Genomic DNA, 12,500 nt, shown 5'->3' with positions numbered 1-12,500 from the left:
GATCTTGGAAGCTATGCAGTGTTGGGCCTGGTTAGTACTTGGATGGGAGACCACCTGAGAATACCAGGTGCTGTAGGTAATTTTATGCAGCCATAACATTCTTTTCTATTACATTTTACATTTAATTTATTCAACTTATCAATGAATTTACTTGAGTTAAGAAGTAATAGAGGTCTAAAGTTAATGGTTTTGAGCACCTACAGCCAAGCCACACTGGACATGCCCAATCTCGTCTGATCTTGGAAGCTATGCAGTGTTGGGCCTGGTTAGTACTTGGATGGAAGACCACCTGGGAATACCAGGTGCTGTAGGTAATTTTAAGCAGCCATAACATTCTTTTCTATTACATTTTAAATTTAATTTTTTCAACTTCTCAATGAATTTACTTGAGTTAAGAAGTAATAGAGGTCTAAAGTTAATGTTTTGAGCACCTACAGCCAAGCCACACTGGATATGCCCAATCTCGTCTGATTGTGGAAGCTATGCAGTGTTGGTCCTGGTTAGTTCTTGGATGGGAGACCACCTGGGAATACCAGGTGCTGTAGGTAATTTAATGCAGCCATAACATTCTTTTCTATTACATTTTACATTTAATTTTTTCAACTTATCAATGAATTTACTTGAGTTAAGAAGTAAAAGAGGTATAAAGTTAATGTTTGTGAGCACCTACAGCCAAACCACACTGGACATGCCCAATCTCGTCTGAACTTGGAAGCTATGCAGTGTTGGGAATGGTTAGTACTTCGATGGGAGACCACCTGGGAATCCCAGGTGCTGTAGGTAATTTTATACTGCCATAACATTCTTTTCTATTACATTTTACATTTAATTTTTTCAAATTATCAATGAATTTACTTGTGTTAAGAAGTAATAGCAGTCTAAATTTAATGCTTTTGAGCACCTACAACCAAACCACAGTGGGCATGCCCAATCTCGTCTGATCTTGGAAGCTATGCAGTGTTGGGCCTGGTTAGTACTTGGATGGGAGACCACCTGGGAATACCAGGAGCTGTAGGTAATTTTATACTGCCATAACATTCTTTTCTATTACATTTTACATTACATTTTTTCAACTTATCAATGAATTTACTTGAGTTAAGAAGTAAAAGAGGTCTAAAGTTAATGTTTTTGAGTGCCTACAGCCAAACCACACTGGACATGCCCAATCTCGTCTGATCTTGGAAGCTATGCAGTTTTGGGCCTGGTTATTACTTGAATGGGAGACCACCTGGGAATACCAGGTGCTGTAGGTCATTTTATACTGCCATAACATTCTTTTCTATTAAATTTTAATTTAATTTTTTCAACTTATCAATAAATGTACTTGAGTTAAGAAGTAAAAGATGTCTAAAGTTAATGTTTTTGAGCACCTACAGTCAAACCACACTGGACATGCCCAATCTCGTCTGATCTTGGAAGCTATGCAGTGTTGGGCCCGGTTAGTACTTGGATGGGAGACCACCTGGGAATACCATATGCTGTAGGTAATTTTATACTGCCATAACATTCTTTTCTATTACATTTTACATTTAATTTTTTCAACTTATCAATGAATTTCCTTGAGTTAAGAAGTAATAGAGGTCTAAAGTTAATACTTTTGAGAACCTACAGCCAATCCACACTGGACATGCCCAATCTTGTCTTATCTTGGTAGCTATGCAGTGTTGGGCCTGGTCAATACTTGGATGGGAGACCACCTGGGAAAACCAGGTGCAGTAGGTAAATTTATACTGCCATAACATTCTTTTCTATTACATTTTACATTTAATTTTCTCAACTTATCAATGAATTTACTTGAGTTAAGAAGTAATAGAGGTCTAAAGTTAATGTTTTTGAGCACATACAGCCAAACCACACTGGACAGGCCCAATCTCGTGTGATCTTGGAAGCTATGCAGTGTTGGGACTGGTTAGTACTTGGATGGGGGACTACCTAGGAATCCCAGGTGCTGTAGGTAATTTTATACTGCCATAACATTCTTTTCTACTACATTTTACATTTAATTTTTTCAACTTATCAATGAATTTACTTGTGTTAAGAAGTAATAGCGGTCTAAATTTAATGCTTTTGAGCACCTACAACCAAACCACAGTGGACATGCCCAATCTCATCTGATCTTGGAAGCTATGCAGTGTTGGGCCTGGTTAGTACTTGGATGGGAGATCACCTGGGAATACCAGGAGCTGTAGGTAATTTTATACTGCCATAACATTCTTTTCTATTACATTTTACATTACATTTTTTCAACTTATCAATGAATTTACTTGAGTTAAGAAGTAAAAGAGGTCTAAAGTTAAAGTTTTTGAGCGCCTACAGCCAAACCACACTGGACATGCCCAATCTCGTCTGATCTTGGAAGCTATGCAGTGTTGGGCCTGGTTAGTACTTGAATGGGAGACCACCTGGGAATACCAGGTGCTGTAGGTAATTTTATACTGCCATAACATTCTTTTCTATTAAATTTTAATTTAATTTTTTCAACTTATCAATAAATTTACTTGAGTTAAGAAGTAAAAGATGTCTAAAGTTAATGTTTTTGAGCACCTACAGTCAAACCACACTGGACATGCCCAATCTCGTCTGATCTTGGAAGCTATGCAGTGTTGGGCCTTGTTAGTACTTGGATGGGAGACCACCTGGGAATACCATGTGCTGTAGGTAATTTTATACTGCCATAACATTCTTTTCTATTACATTTTACATTTAATTTTTTCAACTTATCAATGAATTTACTTGAGTTAAGAAGTAATAGAGGTCTAAAGTTAAAACTTTTGAGCACCTACAGCCAATCCACACTGGAAATGCCCAATCTCGTCTTATCTTGGTAGCTATGCAGTGTTGGGCCTGGTCAGTACTTGGATGGGAGACCACCTGGGAAAACCAGGTGCAGTAGGTAATTTTATACTGCCATAACATTCTTTTCTATTACATTTTACATTTAATTTTTTCAACTTATCAATGAATTTACTTGAGTTAAGAAGTAATAGAGGTCTAAAGTTAATCTTTTTGAGCACCTACAGCCAAATCACACTGGACATGTCCAATCTCGTCTGATCTTGGAAGCTATGCAGTGTTGGGTCTGGTTAGTACTTGGATGGGAGACCAACTTGGAATACCAGGTGCTGTAGGTAATATTATACTGCCATAACAGTCTTATCTATTACATTTTACATTTAATTTTTTCAAATTATCAATGAATTTACTTGAGAAAAGAAGTAAAAGAGGTCTAAAGTTAATGTTATTGAGGGCCTACAGCCAAACCACACAGGACATGCCCAATCTCGTCTGATCTTGGATGCTATGCCGTGTTGGGCCTGGTAAGTACTTGGATGGGAGAACACCTTTGAATACCAGGTGCTGTACATCATTTTATACTGCCATAACATTCTTTTCTATTACATTTTACATTTAATTTTTTCAACTTATCAATGAATTTACTTGAGTTAAGAAGTAATAGAGGTCTAAAGTTAATGTTTTTGAGCACATACAGACAAACCACACTGCACATGCCCAATCTCATCTGATCTTGGAAGCTATGCAGTGTTGGGCCTGGTTAGTACTTGGATTGGAGACCACCTGAGAATACCAGGTGCAATAGGTAATTTTATACTGCCATAACAGTCTTTTCTATTCCATTTTACATTTAATTTTTTCAACTTATCAATGAATTTACTTGAGTTAAGAAGTAATAGAGGTCTAAAGTTAATGTTTTTGAGCACCAACAGCCAAACCACACTGGACATGCCCATTCTCATCTGATCTTGGAAGCTATGCAGTGTTGGGCCTGGTTAGTATTTAGGTGGGAGACCACCTGGGAATACCAGGTGCTGTAGGTAATTTTATACAGCCAAAACATTCTTTTCTATTACATTTTACATTTAATTTTTTCAACTTATCAATGAATTTACTTGAGTTAAGAAGTAAAAGAGGTATAAAGTTAATGTTTTGAGCACCTACATCCAAGCCACACTGGATATTCCCAATCTCGTCTGATTGTGGAAGCTATGCAGTGTTGGTCCTGGTTAGTTCTTGGATGGGAGCCCACCTGGGAATACCAGGTGCTGTAGGTAATTGAATGCAGCCATAACGTTCTTTTCTATTACATTTTACATTTAATTTTTTCAACTTATCAATGAATTTACTTGAGTTAAGAAGTAAAAGAGGTATAAAGTTAATGTTTGTGAGCACCTACAGCCAAACCACGCTGGACATGCCCAATCTCGTCTGAACTTGGAAGCTATGCAGTGTTGGGCCTGGTTAGTACTTGGATGGGAGACCACCTGGGAATACCAGGTGCTGTAGGTAAGTTTAAGCAGCCATAACATTCTTTTCTATTACATTTTACATTTAATTTTTTCAACTTATCAATGAATTTACTTGAGTTAAGAAGCAATAGAGGTCTAAAGTTAATGCTTTTGAGCACCTACAGCCAAACCACACTGGGAATGCCCAATCTCGTCTGATCTCGGAAGCTATGCAGTGTTGGGCCTGGTTAGTACTTGGATGGGAGACCACCTGGGAATACCACGTGCTGTAGGTAAATATTTATAGCCATAACATTCTTTTCTATTACATTTTAAATTTAATTTTTTCAACTTATCATTGAATTTACTTGAGTTTAGAAGTAATAGAGGTCTAAAGTTAATGTTTTTGAGCACCTACAGCCAAACCACACTGGACATGCCCAATCTCGTCTGATCTTGGAAGCTATGCAGTGTTGGGCCTGGTTAGTACTTGGATGGGAGACCACCTGAGAATACCAGGTGCTGTAGGTAATTTTATGCAGCCATAACATTCTTTTCTATTACATTTTACATTTAATTTATTCAACTTATCAAAGAATTTACTTGAGTTAAGAAGTAAAAGAGGTCTAAAGTTAATGTTTTTGAGCACCTACAGCCATACCACATTGGACATGCCCAATCTCGTCTGATCTTGGAAGCTATGCAGTGTTGGACCTGGTTAGTATTTGGACAGGAGACCACCTAGGAATCCCAGGTGCTGTAGGTAATTTTATACTGCCATAACAATCTTTTCTATTACATTTTACATTTAATTTTTTCAACTTATCAATGAATTTACTTGAGTTAAGAAGTAATAGAGGTCCAAAGTTAAGGCTTTTAGCACCTACAGCCAAACCACACTGTACATGCCCAATCTCGTCTGATCTTGGAAGCTATGCAGTGTTGGGCCTGGTTAGTACTTGGCTGGGAAACCACCTAGGAATACCAGGTGCTGTTGGTAATATTATACTGCCATAACAGTCTTATCTATTACATTTTACATTTAATTTTTTCAAATTATCAATGAATTTACTTGAGTAAAGAAGTAAAAGAGGTCTAAAGTTAATGTTTTTGAGGGCCTACAGCGAAACCACACTGGACATGCCCAATCTCGTCTGATCTTGGATGCTATGCCGTGTTGGGCATGGGAAGTACTTGGATGGGAGAACACCTGGGAATACCAGGTGCTGTACATCATTATATACTGCCATAACATTCTTTTCTATTACATTTTACATTTAATTTTTTCAACTTATCAATGAATTTACTTGAGTTAAGAAGTAATAGAGGTCTAAAGTTAAGGCTTTTAGCACCTACAGCCAAACCACACTGTACATGCCCAATCTCGTCTGATCTTGGAAGATATGCAGTGTTGGGCCTGGTTAGTACTTGGTTGGGAAACCACCTAGGAATACCAGGTGCTGTTGGTAATATTATACTGCCATAACAGTCTTATCTATTACATTTTACATTTAATTTTTTCAAATTATCAATGAATTTACTTGAGTAAAGAAGTAAAAGAGGTCTAAAGTTAATGTTTTTGAGGGCCTACAGCTAAACCACACTGGACATGCCCAATCTCGTCTGATCTTGGATGCTATGCCGTGTTGGGCATGGGAAGTACTTGGATGCGAGAACACCTGGGAATACCAGGTGCTGTACATCATTTTATACTGCCATAACATTCTTTTCTATTACATTTTACATTTAATTTTTTCAACTTATCAATTAATTTACTTGAGTTAAGAAGTAATAGAGGTCTAAAGTTAATGTTTTTGAGCACCAACAGCCAAACCACACTGGACATGCCCAATCTCGTCTGATCTTGGAAGCTATGCAGTGTTGGGCTTGGTTAGTATTTGGATGGGAGACCACCTAGGAATCCCAGGTGCTGTAGGTAATTTTATACTGCCATAACAGTATTTTCTATTACATTTTACATTTAATTTTTTCAAATTATCAATGAATTTACTTGAGTTAAGAAATAAAAGAGGTCTAAAGTTAACGCTTTTGAGCACCTACCGCCAAACCACACTGGACATGCCCAATCTCGTCAGATCTTGGAAGCTATGCAGTGTTGGGCCTTGTTAGTATTTTAACGGGAGACCACCTGGGAATACCAGGTGCTGTAGGTAATTTTATATAGCCATAACATTCTTTTCTATTACATTTTACATTACATTTTTTCAACTTATCAATGAACTTACTTGAGTTAAGAAGTAAAAGAGGTCTAAAGTTAATGTTTTTGAGCACCTACAATCAAACCACAGAGGACATGCCCAATCTCGTCTGATCTTGGAAGCTATGCTGTGTTGGGCCTGGTTAGTACTTGGATGGGAGACCACCTGGGAATACCAGGTGTTGTAGGTAATTTTATACAGCCAAAACATTCTTTTCTATTACATTTTACATTTAATTTTTTCAACTTATCAATGAATTTACTTGAGTTAAGAAGTAATAGAGGTCTAAAGTTAATGTTTTTGAGCACCAACAGCCAAACCACACTGGACATGCCCAATCCCGTCTGATCTTGGAAGCTATGCAGTGTTGGGCCTGGTTAGTACTTGGATGGAAGACCACCTGGGAATACCAGGTGCTGTAGGTAATTTTAAGCAGCCATAACATTCTTTTCTATTACATTTTAAATTTAATTTTTTCAACTTCTCAATGAATTTACTTGGGTTAAGAAGTAATAGAGGTCTAAAGTTAAGGTTTTGAGCACCTACAGCTAAGCCACACTGGATATGCCCAATCTCATCTGATCGTGAAAGTTATGCAGTGTTGGGCCTGGTTAGTTCTTGGATGGGAGACCACCTGGGAATACCAGGTGCTGTAGGTAATTTTAAGGCAGCCATAACGTTCTTTTCTATTACATTTTACATTTAATTTTTTCAACTTATCAATGAATTTACTTGAGTTAAGAAGTAAAAGAGGTATAAAGTTAATGTTTGTGAGCACCTACAGACAAAACACACTGGACATGCCCAATCTCGTCTGATCTTGGAAGCTATGCAGTGTTGGGCCAGGTTAGTACTTGGATGGGAGACCACCTGGGAATACCAGGTGCTGTAGGTAATTTTAAGCAGCCATAACATTCTTTTCTATTACATTTTACATTTAATTTTTTCAACTTATCAATGAATTTACTTGAGTTAAGAAGTAATAGAGGTCTAAAGTTAATGTTTTTGAGCACCTACAGCCAAACCACACTGGATATGCCCAATCTCGTCTGATCGTAGAAGCTATGCAGTGTTGTGCCTGGTTAGTACTTGGATGGGAGACCACCTGGGAATACCAGGTGCAGTAGGTAATTTAATGCAGCCATAACATTCTTTTCTATTACATTTTACATTTAATTTTTTCAACTTATCAATGAATTTACTTGAGTTAAGAAGTAAAAGAGGTATAAAGTTAATGTTTTTGAGCACCTACAGCCAAACCACACTGGACATGCCCAATCTCGTCTGATCTTGGATGCTATGCAGTGTTGGACCTGGTTAATACTTGGATTGGAGACCACCTAGGAATCCCAGGTGCTGTAGGTAATTTTATACTGCCATAACAGTCTTTTCTAATACATTTTACATGTAATTTTTTCAACTTATCAATGAATTTACTTGAGTTAAGAAGTAATAGAGGTCTAAAGTTAAGGCTTTTAGCACCTACAGCCAAACCACACTGGACATGCCCAATCTCGTCTGATCTTGGAAACTATGCAGTGTTGGCCCTGGTTAGTACTTGGATGGGAGACCACCTGGGAATACCAGGTGCTGTAGGTAATTTTATATAGCCATAACATTCTTTTCTATTACATTTTACATTACATTTTTTCAACTTAGCAATGAATTTACTTGAGTTAAGAAGTAAAAGAGGTCTAAAGTTAATATTTTTCAGCACCTATAGCCAAACCACACTGGACATGGCCAATGTCGTCGGATCTTGGAAGCTATGCTGTGTTGGGCCTGGTTAGTACTTGGATGGGAGACCACCTGGGAATACCAGGTGCTGTAGGTAATTTTATATAGCCATAACATTCTTTTCTATTACATTTTTTTAACTTAGCAATGAATTTACTTGGGTTAAGAAGTAATAGAGGTCTAAAGTTAATGTTTTGAGCACCAACAGCCAAGCCACACTGGATATGCCCAATCTCGTCTGATCGTGGAAGCTATGCAGTGTTGGGCCTGGTTAGTTCTTGGATGGGAGACCACCTAGGAATCCCAGGTGCTGTAGGTAATTTTATACTGCCATAACAGTATTTTCTATAACATTTTACATTTAATTTTTTCAACTTATCAATTAATTTACTTGAGTTAAGAAGTAATAGAGGTCTAAAGTTAATGTTTTGAGCACCAACAGCCAAGCCACACTGGATATGCCCAATCTCGTCTGATCTTGGAAGCTATGCAGTGTTGGGCCTGGTTAGTATTTGGATGGGATACCACCTAGGAATCCCAGGTGCTGTAGGTAATTTTATACTGCCATAACAGTATTTTCTATAACATTTTACATTTAATTTTTTCAACTTATCAATTAATTTACTTGAGTTAAGAAGTAATAGAGGTCTAAAGTTAATGTTTTTGAGCACCAACAGCCAAACCACACTGGACATGCCCAATCTCGTCTGATCTTGGAAGCTATGCAGTGTTGGGCTTGGTTAGTATTTGGATGGGAGACCACCTAGGAATCCCAGGTGCTGTAGGTAATTTTATACTGCCATAACAGTATTTTCTATTACATTTTACATTTAATTTTTTCAAATTATCAATGAATTTACTTGAGTTAAGAAATAAAAGAGGTCTAAAGTTAACGCTTTTGAGCACCTACCGCCAAACCACACTGGACATGCCCAATCTCGTCAGATCTTGGAAGCTATGCAGTGTTGGGCCTTGTTAGTATTTTAACGGGAGACCACCTGGGAATACCAGGTGCTGTAGGTAATTTTATATAGCCATAACATTCTTTTCTATTACATTTTACATTACATTTTTTCAACTTATCAATGAACTTACTTGAGTTAAGAAGTAAAAGAGGTCTAAAGTTAATGTTTTTGAGCACCTACAATCAAACCACAGAGGACATGCCCAATCTCGTCTGATCTTGGAAGCTATGCTGTGTTGGGCCTGGTTAGTACTTGGATGGGAGACCACCTGGGAATACCAGGTGCTGTAGGTAATTTTATACAGCCAAAACATTCTTTTCTATTACATTTTACATTTAATTTTTTCAACTTATCAATGAATTTACTTGAGTTAAGAAGTAATAGAGGTCTAAAGTTAATGTTTTTGAGCACCAACAGCCAAACCACACTGGACCTGCCCAATCCCGTCTGATCTTGGAAGCTATGCAGTGTTGGGCCTGGTTAGTACTTGGATGGAAGACCACCTGAGAATACCAGGTGCTGTAGGTAATTTTAAGGCAGCCATAACGTTCTTTTCTATTACATTTTAAATTTAATTTTTTCAACTTATCAATGAATTTACTTGAGTTAAGAAGTAAAAGAGGTATAAAGTTAATGTTTGTGAGCACCTACAGACAAACCACACTGGACATGCCCAATCTCGTCTGATTTTGGAAGCTATGCAGTGTTGGGCCAGGTTAGTACTTGGATGGGAGACCACCTGGGAATACCAGGTGCTGTAGGTAATTTTAAGCAGCCATAACATTCTTTTCTATTACATTTTACATTTAATTTTTTCAACTTATCAATGAATTTACTTGAGTTAAGAAGTAATAGAGGTCTAAAGTTAATGTTTTTGAGCACCTACAGCCAAACCACACTGGATATGCCCAATCTCGTCTGATCGTAGAAGCTATGCAGTGTTGTGCCTGGTTAGTACTTGGATGGGAGACCACCTGGGAATACCAGGTGCAGTAGGTAATTTAATGCAGCCATAACATTCTTTTCTATTACATTTTACATTTAATTTTTTCAACTTATCAATGAATTTACTTGAGTTAAGAAGTAAAAGAGGTATAAAGTTAATGTTTTTGAGCACCTACAGCCAAACCACACTGGACATGCCCAATCTCGTCTGATCTTGGATGCTATGCAGTGTTGGACCTGGTTAATACTTGGATTGGAGACCACCTAGGAATCCCAGGTGCTGTTGGTAATTTTATACTGCCATAACAGTCTTTTCTAATACATTTTACATTTAATTTTTTCAACTTATCAATGAATTTACTTGAGTTAAGAAGTAATAGAGGTCTAAAGTTAAGGCTTTTAGCACCTACAGCCAAACCACACTGGACATGCCCAATCTCGTCTGATCTTGGAAACTATGCAGTGTTGGGCCTGGTTAGTACTTGGATGGGAGACCACCTGGGAATACCAGGTGCTGTAGGTAATTTTATATAGCCATAACATTCTTTTCTATTACATTTTACATTAAATTTTTTCAACTTAGCAATGAATTTACTTGAGTTAAGAAGTAAAAGAGGTCTAAAGTTAATATTTTTCAGCACCTATAGCCAAACCACACTGGACATGGCCAATGTCGTCTGATCTTGGAAGCTATGCTGTGTTGGGCATGGTTAGTACTTGGATGGGAATCCACCTGGGAATACCAGGTGCTTTAGGTAATTTTATACTGCCATAACATTCTTTTCTATTACATTTTACATTTCATTTGTTTCAACTTATCAATGAATTTACTTGAGTTAAGAAGTAATAGAGGTCTAAAGTTAATCTTTTTGAGCACTTACAGCCAAACCACACTGGACATGTCCAATCTCGTCGGATCTTGGAAACTATGCAGTGTTGGTCATGGTTAGTACTTGGATGGGAGACCACCTAGGAATACCAGGTGCTGTAGGTAATTTTATTCTGCCATAACAGTCTTATCTATTACCTTTTACATTTAATTTTTCAAAATTATCAATGAATTTACTTGAGTAAAGAAGTAAAAGAGGTCTAAAGTTAAGGCTTTTAGCACCTACAGCCAAACCACACTGGACATGGCCAATGTCATCTGATCTTGGAAGCTATGCAGTGTTGGGCATGGTTAGTACTTGGATGGGAATCCGCCTGGGAATACCAGGTGCTGTAGGTAATTTTATACTGCCATAACATTCTTTTCTATTACATTTTACATTTAATTTTTTTCCACTTATCAATGAATTTACTTGAGTTAAGAAGTAATAGAGTTCTAAAGTTAATCTTTTTGAGTACCTACAGCCAAACCACACTGGACATGCCCAATCTTGTCTGATCTTGGAAGCTATGCAGTGTTGGGCCTGGTTAGTACTTGGATGGGAGACCACCTGGGAATATCAGGTGCTGTAGGTAATTTTAAGCAGCCATAACGTTCTTTTCTATTACATTTTAAATTTAATTTTTTCAACTTATCAATGAATTTACTTGAGTTAAGAAGTAATAGAGGTCTAAAGTTAATATTTTTGAGCACATACAGCCAAACCACACTGGATATGCCCAGTCTCGTCTGATCTTGGAAGCTATGCAGTGTTGTGCTTGGTTAGTACTTGGATGGGAGACCACCTGGGAATACCAGGTGCTGTAGGTAATTTTATGCAGCCATAACATTCTTTTCTATTACATTTTACATTTAATTTTTTCAACTTATCAATGAATTTACTTGAATTAAGAAGTAAAAGAGGTCTAAAGTTAATGTTTTTGAGTACCTACAGCCAAACCACACTGGACATGCCCAATTTTGTCTGATCTTGGAAGCTATGCAGTGTTGAACCTGGTTAGTACTTGGATGGGAGTCCTCCTAGGAATCCCAGGTGCTGTAGGTCATTTTATACTGCCATAACAGTCTTTTCTATTACATTTTACATTTAATTTTTTCAACTTATCAATAAATTTACTTGAGTTAAGAAGTAAAAGATGTCTAAAGTTAATGTTTTTGAGCACCTACAGTCAAACCACACTGGACATGCCCAATCTCGTCTGATCTTGGAAGCTATGCAGTGTTGGGCCTTGTTAGTACTTGGATGGGAGACCACCTGGGAATACCATGTGCTGTAGGTAATTTTATACTGCCATAACATTCTTTTCTATTACATTTTACATTTAATTTTTTCAACTTATCAATGAATTTACTTGAGTTAAGAAGTAATGGAGGTCTAAAGTTAATGTTTTTGAGCACCAACAGCCAAACCACAGTGGACATGCCCAATCTCGTCTGATCTTGGAAGCTATGCAGTGTTGGGCTTGGTTAGTACTTGGATGGGAGACCACCTGGGAATACC

At 37.4% G+C, this 12,500-nt stretch overlaps 4 non-coding genes and 45 pseudogenes across 4 annotated transcripts in view; all 49 read left to right on the top strand.

Moving 5' to 3' along the window:
• The window catches only part of LOC148446300 (5S ribosomal RNA), a 119-nt gene extending 40 nt beyond the window's left edge, over positions 1–79 (top strand). The window contains exon 1 of the ribosomal RNA XR_015875450.1: positions 1–79. This exon is cut by the window's left edge and continues 40 nt beyond it. This is a non-coding gene — a ribosomal RNA (5S ribosomal RNA).
• A 116-nt stretch (positions 80–195) lies between these two features.
• LOC148446299 (5S ribosomal RNA) lies at positions 196–314 on the top strand (annotated as a pseudogene).
• Positions 315–429: 115 nt separating this feature from the next.
• Positions 430–548, top strand: LOC148446298 (5S ribosomal RNA; annotated as a pseudogene).
• A 116-nt stretch (positions 549–664) lies between these two features.
• On the top strand, positions 665–783 carry LOC148446297 (5S ribosomal RNA; annotated as a pseudogene).
• Positions 784–899: 116 nt separating this feature from the next.
• LOC148446296 (5S ribosomal RNA) lies at positions 900–1,018 on the top strand (annotated as a pseudogene).
• Positions 1,019–1,134: 116 nt separating this feature from the next.
• Positions 1,135–1,253, top strand: LOC148446295 (5S ribosomal RNA; annotated as a pseudogene).
• Positions 1,254–1,368: 115 nt separating this feature from the next.
• Positions 1,369–1,487, top strand: LOC148446294 (5S ribosomal RNA; annotated as a pseudogene).
• A 116-nt stretch (positions 1,488–1,603) lies between these two features.
• LOC148446293 (5S ribosomal RNA) lies at positions 1,604–1,722 on the top strand (annotated as a pseudogene).
• Positions 1,723–1,838: 116 nt separating this feature from the next.
• LOC148446292 (5S ribosomal RNA) lies at positions 1,839–1,957 on the top strand (annotated as a pseudogene).
• Positions 1,958–2,073: 116 nt separating this feature from the next.
• LOC148446291 (5S ribosomal RNA) lies at positions 2,074–2,192 on the top strand (annotated as a pseudogene).
• Positions 2,193–2,308: 116 nt separating this feature from the next.
• Positions 2,309–2,427, top strand: LOC148446290 (5S ribosomal RNA; annotated as a pseudogene).
• Positions 2,428–2,542: 115 nt separating this feature from the next.
• On the top strand, positions 2,543–2,661 carry LOC148446289 (5S ribosomal RNA; annotated as a pseudogene).
• A 116-nt stretch (positions 2,662–2,777) lies between these two features.
• LOC148446288 (5S ribosomal RNA) lies at positions 2,778–2,896 on the top strand (annotated as a pseudogene).
• Positions 2,897–3,012: 116 nt separating this feature from the next.
• On the top strand, positions 3,013–3,131 carry LOC148446287 (5S ribosomal RNA; annotated as a pseudogene).
• A 351-nt stretch (positions 3,132–3,482) lies between these two features.
• Positions 3,483–3,601, top strand: LOC148446286 (5S ribosomal RNA; annotated as a pseudogene).
• A 116-nt stretch (positions 3,602–3,717) lies between these two features.
• On the top strand, positions 3,718–3,836 carry LOC148446285 (5S ribosomal RNA; annotated as a pseudogene).
• Positions 3,837–4,186: 350 nt separating this feature from the next.
• Positions 4,187–4,305, top strand: LOC148446284 (5S ribosomal RNA). The gene has a single exon (XR_015875467.1). It is a non-coding gene; the product is annotated as a 5S ribosomal RNA (ribosomal RNA).
• A 116-nt stretch (positions 4,306–4,421) lies between these two features.
• LOC148446283 (5S ribosomal RNA) lies at positions 4,422–4,540 on the top strand (annotated as a pseudogene).
• Positions 4,541–4,656: 116 nt separating this feature from the next.
• Positions 4,657–4,775, top strand: LOC148446282 (5S ribosomal RNA). The gene has a single exon (XR_015875460.1). It is a non-coding gene; the product is annotated as a 5S ribosomal RNA (ribosomal RNA).
• Positions 4,776–4,891: 116 nt separating this feature from the next.
• LOC148446281 (5S ribosomal RNA) lies at positions 4,892–5,010 on the top strand (annotated as a pseudogene).
• A 115-nt stretch (positions 5,011–5,125) lies between these two features.
• Positions 5,126–5,244, top strand: LOC148446280 (5S ribosomal RNA; annotated as a pseudogene).
• A 350-nt stretch (positions 5,245–5,594) lies between these two features.
• On the top strand, positions 5,595–5,713 carry LOC148446279 (5S ribosomal RNA; annotated as a pseudogene).
• A 351-nt stretch (positions 5,714–6,064) lies between these two features.
• LOC148446278 (5S ribosomal RNA) lies at positions 6,065–6,183 on the top strand (annotated as a pseudogene).
• Positions 6,184–6,299: 116 nt separating this feature from the next.
• LOC148446277 (5S ribosomal RNA) lies at positions 6,300–6,418 on the top strand (annotated as a pseudogene).
• Positions 6,419–6,534: 116 nt separating this feature from the next.
• Positions 6,535–6,653, top strand: LOC148446276 (5S ribosomal RNA; annotated as a pseudogene).
• A 116-nt stretch (positions 6,654–6,769) lies between these two features.
• Positions 6,770–6,888, top strand: LOC148446275 (5S ribosomal RNA; annotated as a pseudogene).
• A 115-nt stretch (positions 6,889–7,003) lies between these two features.
• LOC148446274 (5S ribosomal RNA) lies at positions 7,004–7,122 on the top strand (annotated as a pseudogene).
• A 117-nt stretch (positions 7,123–7,239) lies between these two features.
• Positions 7,240–7,358, top strand: LOC148446273 (5S ribosomal RNA; annotated as a pseudogene).
• A 116-nt stretch (positions 7,359–7,474) lies between these two features.
• On the top strand, positions 7,475–7,593 carry LOC148446272 (5S ribosomal RNA; annotated as a pseudogene).
• A 116-nt stretch (positions 7,594–7,709) lies between these two features.
• LOC148446271 (5S ribosomal RNA) lies at positions 7,710–7,828 on the top strand (annotated as a pseudogene).
• A 115-nt stretch (positions 7,829–7,943) lies between these two features.
• On the top strand, positions 7,944–8,062 carry LOC148446270 (5S ribosomal RNA; annotated as a pseudogene).
• Positions 8,063–8,178: 116 nt separating this feature from the next.
• On the top strand, positions 8,179–8,297 carry LOC148446269 (5S ribosomal RNA; annotated as a pseudogene).
• Positions 8,298–8,400: 103 nt separating this feature from the next.
• Positions 8,401–8,519, top strand: LOC148446268 (5S ribosomal RNA; annotated as a pseudogene).
• A 115-nt stretch (positions 8,520–8,634) lies between these two features.
• Positions 8,635–8,753, top strand: LOC148446267 (5S ribosomal RNA; annotated as a pseudogene).
• Positions 8,754–8,869: 116 nt separating this feature from the next.
• Positions 8,870–8,988, top strand: LOC148446266 (5S ribosomal RNA; annotated as a pseudogene).
• A 116-nt stretch (positions 8,989–9,104) lies between these two features.
• On the top strand, positions 9,105–9,223 carry LOC148446265 (5S ribosomal RNA; annotated as a pseudogene).
• Positions 9,224–9,339: 116 nt separating this feature from the next.
• On the top strand, positions 9,340–9,458 carry LOC148446264 (5S ribosomal RNA; annotated as a pseudogene).
• A 116-nt stretch (positions 9,459–9,574) lies between these two features.
• LOC148446263 (5S ribosomal RNA) lies at positions 9,575–9,693 on the top strand (annotated as a pseudogene).
• Positions 9,694–9,810: 117 nt separating this feature from the next.
• Positions 9,811–9,929, top strand: LOC148446262 (5S ribosomal RNA; annotated as a pseudogene).
• A 116-nt stretch (positions 9,930–10,045) lies between these two features.
• On the top strand, positions 10,046–10,164 carry LOC148446261 (5S ribosomal RNA; annotated as a pseudogene).
• A 116-nt stretch (positions 10,165–10,280) lies between these two features.
• On the top strand, positions 10,281–10,399 carry LOC148446260 (5S ribosomal RNA; annotated as a pseudogene).
• A 115-nt stretch (positions 10,400–10,514) lies between these two features.
• LOC148446259 (5S ribosomal RNA) lies at positions 10,515–10,633 on the top strand. The gene has a single exon (XR_015875262.1). It is a non-coding gene; the product is annotated as a 5S ribosomal RNA (ribosomal RNA).
• Positions 10,634–10,985: 352 nt separating this feature from the next.
• Positions 10,986–11,104, top strand: LOC148446258 (5S ribosomal RNA; annotated as a pseudogene).
• A 115-nt stretch (positions 11,105–11,219) lies between these two features.
• Positions 11,220–11,338, top strand: LOC148446257 (5S ribosomal RNA; annotated as a pseudogene).
• Positions 11,339–11,455: 117 nt separating this feature from the next.
• On the top strand, positions 11,456–11,574 carry LOC148446256 (5S ribosomal RNA; annotated as a pseudogene).
• Positions 11,575–11,690: 116 nt separating this feature from the next.
• Positions 11,691–11,809, top strand: LOC148446255 (5S ribosomal RNA; annotated as a pseudogene).
• Positions 11,810–11,925: 116 nt separating this feature from the next.
• LOC148446254 (5S ribosomal RNA) lies at positions 11,926–12,044 on the top strand (annotated as a pseudogene).
• A 116-nt stretch (positions 12,045–12,160) lies between these two features.
• On the top strand, positions 12,161–12,279 carry LOC148446253 (5S ribosomal RNA; annotated as a pseudogene).
• A 116-nt stretch (positions 12,280–12,395) lies between these two features.
• The window catches only part of LOC148446252 (5S ribosomal RNA), a 119-nt pseudogene continuing 14 nt past the window's right edge, over positions 12,396–12,500 (top strand).

Source organism: Taudactylus pleione, unplaced genomic scaffold (assembly GCF_031769625.1).
Source record: "Taudactylus pleione unplaced genomic scaffold, aTauple2 ptg001270l, whole genome shotgun sequence".
Taxonomy (NCBI): domain Eukaryota; kingdom Metazoa; phylum Chordata; class Amphibia; order Anura; family Myobatrachidae; genus Taudactylus; species Taudactylus pleione.
This window is presented reverse-complemented; position numbering and strand designations above follow the sequence as displayed.